This window comes from Anomaloglossus baeobatrachus, chromosome 1, assembly GCF_048569485.1.
Source record: "Anomaloglossus baeobatrachus isolate aAnoBae1 chromosome 1, aAnoBae1.hap1, whole genome shotgun sequence".
Taxonomy (NCBI): Eukaryota; Metazoa; Chordata; class Amphibia; order Anura; family Aromobatidae; genus Anomaloglossus; species Anomaloglossus baeobatrachus.
The window spans coordinates 228192004-228207380 of record NC_134353.1 but is presented as its reverse complement, the minus strand read 5'-3'; positions in this window follow the sequence as shown (position 1 = coordinate 228207380).

Sequence of the window (15377 nt, the reverse complement as noted above, 5' to 3'; positions counted from 1 at the left end):
ACTGCAACACCTTGATTTTTTCCCTCTTGAACCAGGCCTTGGTTTTCTTGGCTGTGTGCTTTTTAGTCGTTGTCTTGTTGGAAGATGAAATGACGACCCATCTTAAGATCCTTGATGGAGGAGCGGAGGTTCTTGGCCAAAATCTCCAGGTAGGCCGTGCTATCCATCTTCCCATGGATGCGGACCAGATGGCCAGGCCCCTTGGCTGAGAAACAGCCCCACAGCATGATGCTGCCACCACCATGCTTGACAGTAGGGATGGTATTCTTGGGGTCGTATGCAGTGCCATCCAGTCTCCAAACGTCACGTGTGTGGTTGGCACCAAAGATCTCGATCTTGGTCTCATCAGACCAGAGAACCTTGAACCAGTCTGTCTCAGAGTCCTCCAAGTGATCATGAGCAAACTGTAGACGAGCCTTGACATGACGCTTTTAAAGTAAAGGTACCTTAGGGGCTCGTCTGGAACGGAGACCATTGCGGTGGAGTACGTTACTTATGGTATTGACTGAAACTAATGTCCCCACTGCCATGAGATCTTCCCGGAGCTCCTTCCTTGTTGTCCTTGGGTTAGCCTTGACTCTTCGGACAAGCCTGGCCTCGGCACGGGTGGAAACTTTCAAAGGCTGTCCAGGCCGTGGAAGGCTAACAGTAGTTCCATAAGCCTTCCACTTCCGGATGATGCTCCCAACAGTGGAGACAGGTAGGCCCAACTCCTTGGAAAGGGTTTTGTACCCCTTGCCAGCCTTGTGACCCTCCACGATCTTGAATCTGATGGCCTTGGAATGCTCCTTTGTCTTTCCCATGTTGACCAAGTATGAGTGTGGTTCACAAGTTTGGGGAGGGTCTTAATTAGTCAGAAAAGGCTGGAAAAAGAGATAATTAATCCAAACATGTGAAGCTCATTGTTCTTTGTGCCTGAAATACTTCTTAATACTTTAGGGGAACCAAACATAATTCTTGTGGTTTGAGGGGTTGAATAATAAATGACCCTCTGAATAAACTTTTCACAATTTAAAAAAAAATTAAAAAAGAAATAACATTCTTTTTTGCTGCAGTGCATTTCACACTTCCAGGCTGATCTACAGTCTAAAGGCCCCGTCACACTAAGCAACATCGCTAGCAACATCGCTGCTAACGAACAACTTTTGTGACGTTGCTAGCGATGTTGCTGTGTGTGACATCCAGCAACAACCTGGCCCCTGCTGTGAGGTCGTTGGTTGTTGCTGAATGTCCTGGGCCATTTTTTAGTTGTTGCTGTCCTGCTGTGAAGCACACATCGCTGTGTGTGACAGCGAGACAGCAACAACTAAATGTGCAGGCAGCAGGAGCCGGCTTCTGCAGAGACTGGTAACCAATGTAAACATCGGGTAACCAAGAAGCCCTGTCCTTGGTTACCCGATATTTACCTTTGATACCAGCCTCAGCCGCTCTCACTGTCAGTGCCGGCTCCTGCTCTGTAAACATGTAGCTGCAGGACACATCGGGTTAATTAACCCGATGTGTGCTGTAGCTAGGAGAGCAAGGAGCCAGCGCTAAGTAGTGTGCGCTGCTCCCTGCTCTGTGCACATGCAGCTGCAGCACACATCAGGTAATTAACCCGATGTGTGCTGTAACTAGGAGAGCAAGGAGCCAGCGCTCAGTGTGCGCTGCTCCCTGCTCTCTGCACGTGTGGCTGGACACTAGTTGCTGGTGAGCTCACCAGCAACTCGTGTAGCCACGCTCCAGCGATCCCTGCCAGGTCAGGTTGCTGGTGGGATCGCTGGAGCGTCGCAGTGTGACAGCTCACCAGCAACCTCCTAGCAACTTACCAGCGATCCCTATCGTTGTTGGGATCGCTGGTAAGTTGCTTAGTGTGACTGGACCTTTAATGTCACAATGCCAAGTTAATTCCGAATGTGTAAACCTGCTAAATCTGCAGGGGGTTGAATACTACTTGTAGGCACTGTAGATTGTACAGCTACATAGCCAAATAATACACTGAACACGAATATAAATGCAACACTTTTGTTCACATTTTTCATGAGCTGATCTAAGACATTTTCTATGTACACGAAAGGCCTTCTAATCTCAAATATTGTTCCTAAATTTGTCTAAATCTGTGTAAGGCCTTGTTCACACACTGCATTTTTACCCGCTTTTTTTTTTTTCATTTTTGCTGCAGAAACTTCTTGAGAAAATGGTTGAAACCTTTCTGCAGACATTCTCCAGCAAAACCAATGGAAAAAAAATTAGCTGTGCGCACACTGCATTTTTTTCTCAAGAAAATTTTTTCAGTAGATTTTCTTGAGAAAAAAAATGAGCATGTCACCTCTTTTCTGCAGCTAACTGCGTTATTCACTCCATTGACTGTAATGTAATCGTGAAATCCCGCAGGGAATAACGCAGGTAGCAAATTCTGTGCATTTCATTGTGTTTTCCTGCGTTATTCCCACGTTATTTCACGTTTGTTGGGACATAATGTTCATCACTGCCCTGAGTTTTGCAGGGAAGTGATGTCATTATGACAGGAAGAGGAAGCTGAACAGAGAGTAAACACATACACACAGATCACACTCACACAGAGACACAGACATATAGAATAGACATAGAAATAAAAAGTACATATCAAAAAAAAAACACGAAAAAAAAAAAACGTGGGCTCCGCCGTATTTTTACCATCCAGCCAAGGTAAACACACAGCGGCAGCCCAGTATTCTCAGGCTGGGAAGGGCGAGGGCCATGGTTAATGCACCCCCCCTCCTGCAGCCGAGAATATCAGCCCGCAGCTGCCCCGGGACTGTTGCATCCATTATGCGACAGTCCCGGCGTGTTACCAACTCTTCCTGATACTGAGTTAACGGCAGCGCATCGCTGCCACTAAGTCCTAGCTTAATCATGGCAGCGTCTATGAGACAGCTTACATGATTAACCCGTAAGTAAAGTGAATAAACACACACACCGAAAAATCCTTTATTTTAAATAAAATAATAAAAAAACCTCTTTCACCACTTTATTAATCCCCCCAACACACAGCTCCAGCATAATCCATCGAGATCCCATGACACTTGCATCCAGCCGCGTCTGACACACAGTACTTAATGCAGCCTCGTAACAAGACTGCAGAGGTAACTACAGGTCATTTCTCATGGTCGGTAATGTGAACACATTACCGCTTGCGAGAAATGCAGTGTGTTGTCACAGGGACTCTATCTATTGATTGATCTGTTCTCTATCTATTGATTATCTATCCATCTATTTATCCATCCCTCTATCTATCTATCTATTCATCTATCCATCTATCTATCTATCCATTATCTATCTGTCTATCTGTCTATCCATCTATCTATTATCTATCCATTATCTATCTATATATCTGTCTATCCATCTATCTATCCATCTATCCATCCATCTATTCCTCCATTATCTATCTATCTATTCATCTATCCATCTTTCCATCTATCCATTATCTACCTATCTATCCATTATCTATCTATCTATTATCTATCCATCTATCTATCTATTATCTATCCATTATCTATCTATATATCTATCTAATCATCTGTCCATCTTTCTATCTATCCATTATCTATCTATCTATCTATCTGTCTATCCATTATCTACCTATTTATCTATCTATCTATCTATCTATGTATCTATCTATCTATCTAGCTATATCTATCCATTATCTATCTATCTATCTATCTATCTATCCCTCTATCTATCCCTCTATCTATCTATCTATCTATTCATCTATCCATCTTTCTATCTATCTATCAATCTATCTATCAATTATCTATCTATTATCTATATTATTTATTGCTGTAAAAAGCATTAAAAAACGCAGGGACCAACCTGCAAAAAAACGCACCAAAAATGTGGTAAAAACATATGCGTTATTTGGTGCGTTATTGGTGCGTTTTTGTAACGCAGGTGCGCTAATACTTCACTCTCAAGAAATTTCTCAAGAAAAATCCTTTTTCTAGTGCACACAGAGCCTTAAGGTGGTGTCACACACAGCGACAACGACAACGACGTCGCTGCTACGTCACCATTTTCTGTGACGTTGCAGTGACGTCCCGTCGCTGTCGCTGTGTGTGACATCCAGCAACGAGCTGGCCCCTGCTGTGTGGTCGCCGCTCATTGCTGAATGTCCAGCTTCATTTTTTGGTCGTCGCTCTCCCGCTGTGACGCACAGATCGCTGAGTGTGACAGCGAGAGAGTGATGAAATGAAGGGAGCAGGAGCCGGCATCTGGCAGCTGCGGTAAGCTGTAACCAAGGTAAACATCGGGTAACCAAGGTGGTTACCCGATATTTACCTTCGTTACCAGCCTCCGCCGCTCTCACGCTGCCAGCGCCGGCTCCTGCTCTCTGCACATGTAGCTGCAGTACACATCGTGTAATTAACCCGATGTGTACTGTAGCTAGGAGAGCAGGGAGCCAGCGCTAAGCAGTGTGCAGTTGTGGGGCAGAATGCCTTGCTCTCTGCACATGTTGCAGAACAGCGACGCGGGTCGTTATGATCGCTGCTTCGGCTGCTGTGTTTGACAGCTAAGCAGCGATCATAACAGCGACTTACAAGGTCGCTGCTACGTCACAGAAAATGGTGACGTAACAGCGACGTCGTTGTCGCTGTCGTTTAGTGTGACCCCAGCTTTATTGAGCACTTCTCCTTTGCTGAGATAATCCATCTACATCACAGGTGTGGGATATAAAGATGCTGATTAGACAGCATGATAATTGCACAGATGTGCCTTAGGCTGACCACAATAAACGGCCACTCGAAAATGTGCTCACTAATACAGATTTAGTCAAATATGAGAACAGTATTTGAGATAAACGCCTTTTGTGAAAAATTCTTAGATCTTTGAGGTCAGCTCATGAAAAATGGGACCAAAAACAAACGTGTTATGTTTATATTTTTATTCAATGTAATAATTAAATGAAGAAAATGACATGGGGTCATCCCAATTTTTGATAAAGTAGACAGCTGTAGGTTGATATTATCAGACTGGGAACATCCATGGTTATTGAGCCCTTCCCAGCCTAAAAATCCCAGCCTGCAGTCACCTCAGGAGTGGCCCATCACATTAGATGTGCCAATTCTGGCAATTCACTGCTGCTCTTCCTGATCTCTCGGTGTGTCAAGAGTGGGAGAAGAGAATCACGTTGCCAATTTAACACAATGGGCAGCACTGCACTTTGAGCACATCCTTTAGTGGGTTACTGTTGTTGTATGATGTCATAAACGTGTCAATAACTCGATAATTAATAAAGCTACATTAAAAATGAGCACACCATTGTTTTTCTTGTGCAATTGTCTATGTATATGATGCGTCAAATTACCCCCTTCCCATTGAAAAAATTAAAGTTGAATTCAAGATGGCGGCTTTGCAGATGGCAATAATATGCCACAAACAGTAAGGTGAGATCAGCAACCACTTCCATTTTATCAGAGTGTATCCATACTTATGGCCCACCCTGTATATGTTTATCTTTCATCTTTGCACATCCGTAACACATAAATACGTCAATTTCCTGAATGCATTTAATTCTGGTACACGTCACACGAATGCCACACAGATGTTACATGGATGTCATCCGTGGGCTGGACATGTTTTCCACGGACACATAGACTTCTATTGCCATAATCTTCAATAAGTCATGAAAAACAGGAGTGGTCCCTCTCAGTAGCGTAGATACCAGGGGGGCAGAGGAGTTGGTGGCCCCGGGCCCACCTGTAGCTTCTGCTACTCTTTACTGTACAGTAGAGCAGGGTAAAGAAGTTAGTAAATCCGGCATTTGCTGGAGGGGGCGGGTGGCACGAGGGCACAGAGATATGTCTTCAGTGAGCGAGCAGGAGAAAATGAAAGCAAAGCACTGATAGGTGAATCAGCAGTCAACAGGAGGGCTGATGTGGGAGGCTCTGCCAATCAAAATTCAGATTGTTCTCACACAGGAATCTGACAGGACAATGAAGGCAGCGCTAAGGAGGTGGAAGCTCTATGCCTCCAGCCACTATCTGCGGATCAGTGAGATCATGATGTGCGTATGCCAGGCAGAAGGGTGTGAAGACAGCAGCTCTGCACACACACTACAGGCTGTGCGTCTGGTGAGTGGAGGGCAGGAGACTCAGGACAGCACTTCTCTGAGAGGTGATTGTTTCATGTGAGGACTGGAGAACTTCTGTCCTGTTCATTATTTCATATCTGTGATAGACACTCCCTCCCTCTGTGTGCAGTGCAAAGGGCTTCGGGGTCCTGAAGCTCAGAAATAGTGTGACCCCCTGACCTGTGTCTGGACCTGATGATGGAGGAGGGGGAGTTCAGGGATATGCAGGTCTGTGACACTGCTCTGCCTCTCTGTGTTGCTTGTCTGCCTCGTCACTCTACCCCTTGACTCCGGCCTGTCACTCTACCCTGCGTCGCCTCTCTTCCCCGCAACTCTGTCCCATAACTATGACCTGTAACTCTGTCCTGTCACTCTGCCCCTCCTCTCTGCCCTGTAACTCTGTCCCAACACTCTGTCTCATCCCTTTGCCCCGTCACTCTGCCCTAACTATCTGTCCCACTGTCCAACCTCTCTGTGCCACCTCTGTGCCCCGTGACTCTACCCCGTAACTCTGTCCCATCACTCTGCCCCGTGACTCTGCTCCATAACTCTTTCCCATCACTCTGTCCCATCACTCTGTCTCGTCACCCTGCTCTGCCTTTCTGCCCCATCACTCTGCCCCATCATTCTGCCCCACAACTTTGCCGCGCAACTTTGCTCTGTCACTCTGCCCCATCACCTCCTCCAGTTCATAGACTGTGCAGGACAATGCCACCAGTCATAGTGACCCCATAACAACCTTAAAGGGTTTTTTTCACTTTCAGTTAATCTTCGTCCAAAGGTGTACTTCAGTATAAAAAATACAAACCGTGTTGTACTCACCATCCCTGGGTCTACTGGCCAGTCTCTATCTCTGGTGTCTGGCAGTGATCGTTTCGCTGACATCACAATGACAGTGCAGAGGCCAATAAGTGAGCTCTGCAGCCCTGCCAATGTAAACAGACCATCCCGCTCAGAGCTGCTCAGCTCACTGATTGGCTGCTGCACTGTCATCATGATCAGTGAAGCAGTCACTACCAGGCTCATTAGTTGTTTCCCAGTCTGTACCTTGCATGTAATTTTACTTTTGCAGGTTTATCCCTGAGTTAGTAGACCTCATCATGTGGATGGTGGTCTGGATGGGGCACGAGGGGTTACAGCAGCAGAGCGTGCCTTGGGTGAGCAGCTGCACAGGTGGGGGCAGCATTAGACGTTACACTGATTCTCACTGTACAGACATGGCTCTTGTGTTCGCTGCCATATCTCTGAGGCCTCATTCTAACATGAGCCAGCAGTACGGTGCTGCACCTAAAAAGGCCATCAAAGTTCTGGGATGTATCAAGACAAGCATTGAATCTAGATCAAGAGAGGTAATTTTTCCCCTATACTCTGCCCTGGTCAGAACAGACCTGGCATATTGTGTACAGTTCTGGGCGCCCCAATTGAAGAAAGACGTCGCTATATTGGAGCAAGTGCAGAAAAGAACAACCAAGATGGTAGAAGGTCTACAAACTATGTCATCTGAAGACCGGTCAGAAGAAGTAGGAATGTTTAGTTTGCAGAAGAGAAGGCTGAGAGCAGACTTAATAGTGGTCTACAAATATCTGAAAGGTAGTCACAGTGCAGAGGGAACCACCTTATTCTCATTAGCATAAGGAAGTGCAAGAAGCAATGGGAAGAAACTTGAAATTGTAAGGAAGGAGCTTCAAATTAGACATTAGGAAAAACTTTCTCACAGTGAGGGCAGTCAGAGAGAGGAATAAGCTACCGTGGGAGGTAGTGAGCTCTCCATCAATGGAAATCTTCAAGCAGAAGCTGGATAAACATATAGCTGAGATGATTTAGGAAAGCCTACACTCATAGGGGGTTGGACCCAATGCCACTTGAGGTCCCTTCCAACTCCAATCATTCTATGATTTATTTTTTTTTTTGTTTGCTATTGACCCTTTTCATCCATGCTGATGCTAAAAAATTGAAATATCTCCATGGGGATCACACATACATATGTGGTTCATAGGGAGACACGGTCCATGTGAAAACATGGAGGTGTAAAGATCAATAGAGATTTTAATGAATATGCATGTGAATGTGTCTCCAGTACATGTGTAATGCCCTGGACTATCCAGGTCGTCCCAGTTAGTCACACACAACACCACACCCCCTCCCGATTAGGTAACAACCTAAAAACCTTGTCAACACCCTCCAGGTTTGATGTCCACACCAGGGGGGCGGAGCCAGGCGGTTGGCTCCGCCCACCGAGGAGTTCACAGGCCTGGAGGCGGGAAAACAGTTAGTCTGACAGGGACGAGTTCAAGTGCAAGTCGAGAGCAGTCAAGGTCAGGGGCAGTCCTGTGTCCGTGCCCTGATAAGAGACTACCCGGTGGCTGGGTCGGAGCCCAGTCACCATTGGCAAGGAGGCAGACGGTGGTGGCCGCCTGCAGGAGACGGGAATACGACCGGTGGAACCGTAAGGGACCGGGACTGGGTAGTGGCCCACCAGAACCGAACCGGGGAGCCAACTGGATACCGGAGCACCAGGCAGGGTACTCAGACCCCGTACAAAGCCCTGAACCGACAGGGCCGAGTCAAATCAACTGACTGCGGGCTGGCCTTAAGGATCTACCCCACACAAGTCCCTTTAGAAGACAACAGCCCAACCATACAAGGTAAAGCCACCGCCAAGGCATAGAGACCCAAAGGGCCAGCGTCTGCGGGCAAACGGGCTCCTCTGGCATACACAAGTCGGGGAGCGGACTACCGGTGTCGAGGCATAGGAGTCAAAACATTTTACACACAGAGGTGCAGGAGAAAGGCGGAAATCAGCAACCTAGTCTGGAAGAAGCTGCAGCCGGCTGCGGGCCCCGTTCATCACTCCGTTTGTTTTACCAGAGATTCCAGTGTCTTGTGTCAGAGTGAGTACACCAGTGCCATCAGGCACCGCACCGCACTGCACCGCAACACTTCACTCTGCACCCCGGCCCTCGCCTACCGGGCCCCGGGACCAACACCCCCTGCGCACGGAGGGTTCAACACCTAGCTGCGCCATTACAGCGCTCCCGGGAGCCCCATACCTTCATCGCAGCGGTGGTGTCCATAATCACCACAACTCGTGGGTAGCGTCATGAACTATCATCCCAAACCAAACACTCAAATCCCCGCGTGTAGCGCCACCTCCCTTGCAGAGCGACGTGACCCCCGGGTTCGTGAGAGGCTTGATCCACCACCCGCAGTACGAGCATGGATCCGAGCAGCTCGGCGGTCGCAGCCGAGTCCCCGGGGCGGTACACATGTGAAAAGAGATACCATGTATAATGCAAACACAGACGTGTGAAGGGGCCCTTACTGTGTGGAAACGACACAGGGAAGAGGTGTTCATAGGCAGGCTGTTGACAGTACACGCAAAGATTTGCAAGTGTTAGACTCTTGCCATGTTTCAGCTATTTACCTTTGTTCAAGCCTGTTACCCCGTAAGGTATGTGCAGACATTGTATTTTTCAAGTAGATGTATCCACCGAGTTATTCAAGAGGAAGACGCTTCATGAAATGTTTTTTTCCTGGAGCGTCTTTTTTAACAATTTATTTTTCGTAAGTGCTTATTCTATATTATTGACCATTGGTGGAGGTTTTCTTAGTGTTTTTCCATCATTTTTTTGACATGTTTACTCGCATTTTCTGGTCATTTTTTAACTTTATTCAACATTAAAGAAGCTGCTAGTGGTTTTCCAAGCAAAAATGTTGCCGAAACACTAACAAAAAACCCCAAATCTCTTTTAAGGCTTCCCACTGACTTCTATTACAAAGTATAGAGTGTCTTCACAGTGGAAAACGCTTTAAGAATAGTAAACTCACTTCTTTTAACCACTTGGCGTCTTTGGAAACCTGTAACTGTGAATAGACACTCAAAAGAATGAACATTAGAGATGGGCAAATTTGATCAAGTAGAATTGAATTTTACTTGAATTAAAAAAAGCAAAAGAAAAAAAGCTGCATTCTGGAGAACAATTTGTAATTTGTTCCACATGAATACAGGAAAATGGTTGCCAGCTTAAAGGTGTAGGGTGAGGTTTGAAGGTTTTAGGCCGGCTTCTCACTTGGGATTTTCTCGCAGTAGTGCAATGTGAGAAATTCTCGCATTGCACTCGGACCCATGTTAATCAATGAGGCAGCTCCCATCTGCTATTTTTTTCTCAGTCCAAATCAGACTGAGAAAAAAATTGCTGCGTTTTGGAGAGTTTCTCGTGCGAGTCTCTCCAATGCAACTCTATGGGAGAGTGAAAAAAATGCATGTCACACAGACCGGCATTCACACCATCCTAGTGACATTCGTTTTTCTAAATACATTAATCGCATGTTTCTCAAAACACTGGAAATGAGTGAGATCTCACAATGTCGGTCAATTATAGAGATTGACCGACATTGTGAGACCTCACTCATTTCCAGTGTTTTGAGAAACATGCGATTAATGTCAGTCGGTCTCTCCCTCTCGGTCTCTATTCTCTCTCTGTCGGTCGGTCTCTCTCTCTGTCGGTCTCTCTCTCTCTGTCCATGTCGGTCTATCCCACTCCCCCCTCTCTCATACTCACCGATCACCGTTGCAGCGCTGCACGGCGTCCATACTGCTCCGGCGGCTTCTCCTCTTTTGAAAAAGCCGGCCGCTCATTATTCAATCTCGTATTCCCTGCTTTCCCCGCCCACTGGCGCCTATGATTGGTGGCAGTCAGACACGCCCCCACGATGAGTGACAGCTGTCTCACTGCAACCAATCACAGCTGCCGGTGGGCGGGTCTATATCATGCAGTTAAAAGAAAATAAATAATTAAAAAAAAACAGCATGCGGTTCCCACCAATTTTTATACCAGCCAGGGTAAAGCCACACGGCTTAAGGCTGGTATTCTCAGGATGGGGAGCCCCACGTTATGGGGAGCCCCCCACCCTAACAATATCACCCAGCAGCCGCCCGGAATAGCCGCATCCATTAGATGCGACTGGCCATCCCGAATGGCCCTGGTGCGGTGGCAATCGAGGTAATAAGGAGTTAATGGCAGCAGCCCATAGCTGCCACTAAGTCCTAGATTAATCATGGCAGGCGTGTCCCCAAGATACCTTCCATGATTAACCTGTAAGATAAAGAAAATAAAGACATACACCCAAAAATTCTTTATTTGAAATAAATAACAAAAAAAACAACCTCTTTCACCACTTTATTAAACCCCCAAATACCCCTCCATGTCCGACGTAATCCACAGAGGTCCCTCGATGCTATCAGCTCTGCTATATCAGAAGCTGACAGAGAGCGGTCACAGACCACGACCGCTCTCTGTGAGCTCCCCGCAGCGACTGAAGTGAGTCGCACTATCATCAATGACATCATTCAGGTTACCCGCAGCCACAGATCTCAGCTGGAGGACTTCTGCTGTGGCCGCGGGTAACCTCAGTGACGGCACCGCTGATAGCGCTGATCACTGCGGTCACTCAAGGGATTTGCGGTCACCGGTAAGACCTTCACTGGTGACCGAAAATCAGGCCATGCCACACAGACAGAGCCGCGGGATGACAATGAAGTCGGGTGACGTTCATCCGTCTTCATTCTGATCATGCGGCTCTGTCTGTGGCTGCTGTCAGCAGCCATGTAGCAGAGCTGAATGGCAGATGACAGCTGCTGAAAAAAAAAAGGGTCACCCACGGATCACCCACGCATTACACACGCTCTGCTACCCTGGAAACAATTAAAAAAAAGCATCGCACTTGCATTGCACACTGACCTAACGTGAACTAAAATCGGCTGAGTTTTTTTCAGGCAACTCGGACCGATTTTACACGCAATGGTGTGTTTCCAGCCTTAGTAGAGGTACGTTATTCCCATTAACAAATTTTTATTAAAGATATAAAACACACCATCAGTGTAAAAATAGACCAACAGGTCACAGTGAAATAAATACAGTAAACACATGCAGAATATAAAAAATTCCAATTTCTGTGGGACCAGAGGGCTCAAGACTTAACTTGGAAACAGAAATACATTCAGGCAGCGCCACAAATAGGAAGTTTTGGATGCTTGCTGTCCATGAACGTCCAAATAAATGTAAGCCAGTGCTCTCCAGGCGTCCCCTTGTTTCTTGTAAAATCAAGGAATGGCAACTATTTCATTCAATTTAGCAGAAGTGAGCCATTAAATTCAAGATTTACATCAGTCTCCACCTCGACGCGTTTCCCCACATAATAAATATGTGGTTCATCAGGAGGCTACAAAACAGATAAGTTCTATCAGCAACAGGTTGGAAAAAATGTTCACCTAGATTGCACACTCATACATTACATCACAAATAGGCATGTAAGATAACAGAACAACACAGTAATACAAAACGATAATACAATAGTACTTGCCCAGGGAGAAAGGGGTATTAGATGTGCAGATCCATGGCGCCCATCACACAGGATCCACGGCTAGTCAGGCAATGCTGAAAATGTATTGCCATAGTCCAGAGAGGCGTCATGGAACTGCACAACAACAAGAGATTTAAATAGCCCACGGTCTTCTGATCAGCTGTAGGCGGTCAAGGCAATCATGCTGATGCCGATATCGCCACATGTGCGCATGCCTGATAAAATGCGCACACCTGAGAAAAACCCAGGAGACTGATGTATTTGGGGCGCCTCCGTCCGCATCACAACTGCGCCTGCCCAGAATCTCATTGGCAGCATGCATGTGCCGACGGAGGCCCTCATGTGCCAAAAAATAGGTGGATGTAAACAAAAGGACGGCGCATGTCTGAGGATGATGGAAATCGTGACGCCCATAGGAACGCCGCCGTCCACATCACCACTGCGCCTTCGCCAATCAACAGGCAGCGCGCACATGTGGACGGAGGCCTCAGGATGCCAAAGTTAAGAAAAGGTAAATAGAAGCACAGCGCATGCGCAAAAAACCAACGGAGCCTGCATATAGATAATAAGATAGTGCAGAAAACCGTATATATATGCGCAGGCGTAAGTAAAAAAGTACTTAGTGCCTCTTCCATGAATACAATATTAGCCTTTAGCCCCCATTAATATAGATATACCCTTAATTATATTGATAACAATAATAGTGATTAGGGGGTCCCTTATTCGGGGAAAATATAGATAAGAAAGCTAATGAAGAGGACGCCACGACAGACATGACCCTCGTTTATAACAATATATACCACATGGACGTCCATGATCATAAAAAGACGCCATGTCAGATCGAACCCCTAATAGGCACATAAATTACATAGGCATAGTATGGAATTTGATGAACAAACTGATAACATAGTGTTACATCAAGTACTGTCAAAGAAATTCAACAGAGATACAATCATTCCTAGTCAGACATATCCCCCACTAGGTGAGGGTACATCTGTAACCAGGCTCCCATGGCAAGGACTAAAATGCATAGATATTCACCAACAATATGGTCCATTCCAAAAGGAAAGGAGGTTTGCAAAGTAAAGCAAATCAGGTTTAAACTAAACAAATTTTGACACCGCTACAAAGCTAAGTGGGAAGGAAACAACCAAAGGAGAGCTGTTCATTCAGCCCCCCTGGGGTTAAAGATCCCATTTTGAATATCCAGGCGGATTCCTTCTGCAATAATATCCTATCAAAATCCCCTCCCCTAAGGTTGGGTTTCACCACCTCCAAAATGGAAAATCGGATTTGGGCTACATCCCCCCCCATGTATCATATTAATATGGCGGGAAATTGAGGTGTCTCGTTCATTCCTAATATCCGAAAGATGTTCACCTACCCGCCTCCGGAGTTCTCTTAGGGTCTTACCTATATAGTCAAGGGGACAAGTACAGGTAGCCCTATAGACAACTCCGGAGGGTCCGATACATTGATGATATTCTCATCCTCTGGACAGGGTCTATTTTTGAGTTTGAGAAATTTGTGAAGGGCCTAAATAACAATTCCCTAGGCCTGAGATTCACCCACACCTATGACCCGACATCCATTACCTTTTTGGATCTGGTCATACAAAAAGATGAGGGGGGTAAGATTCACACATTGACCCACCGGAAACCCACAGCGACCAATTCCCTTTTGAAATGGGACAGCCACCATCCCATTCCCCTTAAGAGGGGTATTCCTAAAGGGCAGTTTCTGCGAATACGCAGAAACTGCTCTAGGGAAGAAGACTTTAAGGCACAGGCCACTGACCTGTTCGGTCGATTTTTAGACCGTGGCTACCCAAAAAAGATCATTCAGCAATCCTATGCCTTTGCTAAGAATACCAAGAGGCATAACATCATAGTCCCCCGAGTGCGTGATAATGACCATAACATCACACGTATTATTGGTACTTATGATGTACAGTCCGAAAGAGTCTTTTCAGTGATAAAAAAGCACTGGAAGATTCTGAGGGCTGACCCTGATCTGGTGAAGCATATTAATAAGTTTCCAAGTATCACCTACAGGCGGGGTCGTACCTTAGGTGACAAGCTAGTGCATAGCATGTACCAGGGACCTAGACCACAGGGGACTTGGTTAGATAGACGCATCTGTGGGATGTTTCGCTGTGGGAATTGTAAATACTGTGGATCTATGGAACAATGTAAGAGGGTGATCAGTGCAGCTACAGGGAAGATTTTCCCTTTGCGTGATTTTGGCAACTGTAAAACCTCCGGAGTTGTCTATAGGGCTACCTGTACTTGTCCCCTTGACTATATAGGTAAGACCCTAAGAGAACTCCGGAGGCGGGTAGGTGAACATCTTTCGGATATTAGGAATGAACGAGACACCTCAATTTCCCGCCATATTAATATGATACATGGGGGGGATGTAGCCCAAATCCGATTTTCCATTTTGGAGGTGGTGAAACCCAACCTTAGGGGAGGGGATTTTGATAGGATATTATTGCAGAAGGAATCCGCCTGGATATTCAAAACGGGATCTTTAACCCCAGGGGGGCTGAATGAACAGCTCTCCTTTGGTTGTTTCCTTCCCACTTAGCTTTGTAGCGGTGTCAAAATTTGTTTAGTTTAAACCTGATTTGCTTTACTTTGCAAACCTCCTTTCCTTTTGGAATGGACCATATTGTTGGTGAATATCTATGCATTTTAGTCCTTGCCATGGGAGCCTGGTTACAGATGTACCCTCACCTAGTGGGGGATATGTCTGACTAGGAATGATTGTATCTCTGTTGAATTTCTTTGACAGTACTTGATGTAACACTATGTTATCAGTTTGTTCATCAAATTCCATACTATGCCTATGTAATTTATGTGCCTATTAGGGGTTCGATCTGACATGGCGTCTTTTTATGATCATGGACGTCCATGTGGTATAT